Consider the following 3,346-nt stretch of genomic DNA (forward strand, 5'->3'; position numbering starts at 1 on the left):
TTATGTCCTCTATAAGCAAACTCAAATATTTCTAACAACATAATTTAATTCGTTAATCAATGGGTTAAAACTTAAAAGTCATGTCCCAATCAATCAATCAATCAATATATATATATATATATATATATATATATATATATATATATAAAGGAGGATAACAAAAAAAACTAATGTGGCACCTTCCAATGAGCAGCAATTAGATTTATCTATTTTCTCCTTTTTTTTGGGCAATTTTACCTTTATGGTCCATTTAATTCTCTAATTTATATATATGACTGAGTAATTTAAATTAAAAAAGGGAAAAGGGTTAAATATGCCCCTAAACTTTGCGAATAGGTCTAATATACCCTCCGTTATAAATTTGGTTCAAATATGTCCTCGCTGTTAAAGTTTAGGAGCAAATATACCCCTAAACTTTGTGAAAAGGTCCAAATATATCCTCCGTTATAAGTTTGGCCCAAATATGCCCTCACTGTTAAAGTTTAGGAGAAAATATACCCCTCTGAATGTTAAATGATTAGCTGAAAATTTACAAGCTCATTTTCCTTTTTTTAAAAAAAAAAATTGCCACATAAGCCAAATAATTGCAACATCACAAAAAATAAATCCACCAAACTATTTTACAACTTGAACCCGACCCACCAATTTGGACCAAACCATGACCCGACCCAAATTTTGTTTACCATCATTGAGGGCCCTTTTTCCAGCAATAAGACAATATCTCCAGTCGTTATCTAAATAACGATCATTCTTTCCGTTTATCTATCCTTCGAAGGAGAAATTACGAATCTGTTTTGCAAACCTAACTGTGTAACTTGAGGCATCAACTCTATTTATTAAAGTGATCTACTCTGCCCCTCAAGAAGTTTGTTGTAAAAATTATCGATATCACTTCCAAAGATTGAAACAAGGCCCATTTCGGATATGACAATTCTTTTTTTGGGGTTTGTCTCTCTTTTAGGGGCTGAAACAGCTGGAGAAGCCATTACCCTGATTCTTTCATATTTTCAACTATTTTAAAATATTTCAGTAGATTAAAGTCTTTCGCGATAAAATCAAACAACAAGGAAATAAACCAAAATTTAAAAAATGCAATATCAACACAATATTTGAAGTAGAACACACTGGTAATAAGAAAAATGCAATATCAACATAATATTTGAAGAGTCATTGAACTGATAAAATATTTCGATAACATAAGATTGAAATTTTGATAAACAAAATTTGGGTCGGGTCATAGGTTGGTCCAAATTGGTGGGTCGGGTTCAAATTATAAAAGAGTTGGGTGGATTTATTTTTTGTGATATGGCAATTATTTGGCTTATGTGGAAATTAATTTTTTTTTTTTTTTTAAAAAAAGAAAATTGGGCATGTAAATTTTTAGCTTATCATGTAACATCCAGAGGGGTATATTTGCTCCTAAACTTTAATAGCGAGGGCATATTTGGATCAAACTTATAACGGAGGGTATATTTGGACTTTTTCGCAAAGTTTAGGGTTATATTTGCTCCTAAACTTTAACAGCAAGGGCATATTTAGACCAAACTTGTAACGGAGGGTATATTTAGACTTTTTCGCAAGGTTTAGGGGTATATTTGACCCTTTTCCCTTTAAAAAGTACAAAATAGTAACTAAATATAGAAAAACTAATTCTGTTTCAGAAGGGGTTTGAAAGGTCAAGAGTCATGTAAACTACAAGAGAATTAATGCTAATTTATAATTGCTAATTAAATTTTAGAAGGAATTTGAAAAACGAGAGTTGTGAACTGAAAAATAGGCCACTATCAACTCCACTATCAGTTCCACCGTGATCTGTTATTTAAGATAAAATCCATCATTCAAATTCACAGAACTTAATTGATGCACCATATAGTTATAAAGAAAACATATACAAGCTTTGATGAAAAAATTGTAGCAATCATATTCTCTAACGTCTCTAAGCAAACTAGGTTGCGTGCATGATAAAAAAAATAGCAAATGTGCAGATGATGAGGTATTATTTCATGTATTCAAAGATTGAAAATCATAGTTGAGTTAATTTTGTCTGCAATTTCTGATTGTATTTTCAAGAATATGCTAATGATTGTTTTTCTTCAAATTGTATTGTTATCATAAGTTAACTTCATTGATTTGCTCTTCCTTTTTAATTTGCTATCCTCGTAATATTTTGATTTTTACTTTTTGAACTATTTGTGAATTCATCTCAATCTTCTTCATCAAAACAGCTAAAATTCTTACACTAGCAAAATGGCTAGAGGTTTGAAGAAGCATTTGAAGAGGCTCAATACCCCTAAGCATTGGATACTTGATAAGCTTGGTGGAACATTTGCTCCCAAGCCATCTTCTGGCCTACAGAAATCAAAGAAGTGCTTTTTGTTGATCATTATCTTGCAAAAAAGATTGAATTATGCTCTCAAATACCGAGAGGTGATCTCGATTCTGACGCAACAACAAGTTCTGGTTGATGGGAAAGTTAGGACTGATAAGACCTATCCAGCTGGTTTCATGAATGTTGTTTCAATTCCAAAGACTAATGAGAGCTTCCGCCTCTTTTATGACACCAAGGGCCGATTTCGTATTCACTCACTCGGGGATGAGGAGTCTAAGTTTAAGATTTGCAAGGTATATTCAGTGTAGTTTGGTTAGAAGGGGATTCCATACTTGAAAACTTACGATGGAAGAACAATCTTCTATCCTGGTCCTCTCATTAAGGCCAATGATACCATTAAGATGGACTTGGAATCTAACAAGACTGTTGATTTCATCAAGTTTGACATTGGGAATGTTGTGATGGTGACTGGAGGTAGAAATAAAGGACGTATTGGTGTTATTAAGAATCGAGAAAAGCATAAGGGTAGATTTGAGACCGTCCACATTCAGGATGTGCTGGGTCATGAATTTGATACATGTTTGGGGAATGTGCTCACTCTTGTCAAGGGTACTAAGCCATGGGTTTCACTACCTAAAGGTAAAAGTATTAAGTTTTTCATTATTGAGGAGGTATGGAAGAGGCTGGCTACTCAATCCGCCACCACTGCTTAAACTATTTGGGTTGTTGTCCAAGTGATACAATTCAAATGGCCACCTTAATTTTTGAAGACATGATTGGAGGTCAACATTTAAAGGCTTAAGACTTGGTCACCCCGAGGGCACAAGAATATGCAAGGAAGACCCGTTTTGAGCACAAGCAAGGTCGTGTGTGGAAGATTGCTTGTGTCACACCCCCTTTTTACATACTTCAAAAAAGAGATTTAGTTTGAAGTCCGAAAGGGTTTTATTATTTAAGTGACAAAAAATGAAAATTTGTTTCGGAAAAGGATTATTTACATTTTTTATTCAGAGTCGC

At 33.4% G+C, this 3,346-nt stretch overlaps 1 pseudogene; it reads left to right on the plus strand.

Annotated features, from left to right (window-relative positions):
* The first annotated feature begins 2,247 nt into the window (after window positions 1–2,247).
* Window positions 2,248–3,042, plus strand: LOC107850045 (annotated as a pseudogene).
* Window positions 3,043–3,346: the final 304 nt, after the last annotated feature.

This window comes from Capsicum annuum, chromosome 12, assembly GCF_002878395.1.
Source record: "Capsicum annuum cultivar UCD-10X-F1 chromosome 12, UCD10Xv1.1, whole genome shotgun sequence".
NCBI classification, from domain to species: Eukaryota; Viridiplantae; Streptophyta; class Magnoliopsida; order Solanales; family Solanaceae; genus Capsicum; species Capsicum annuum.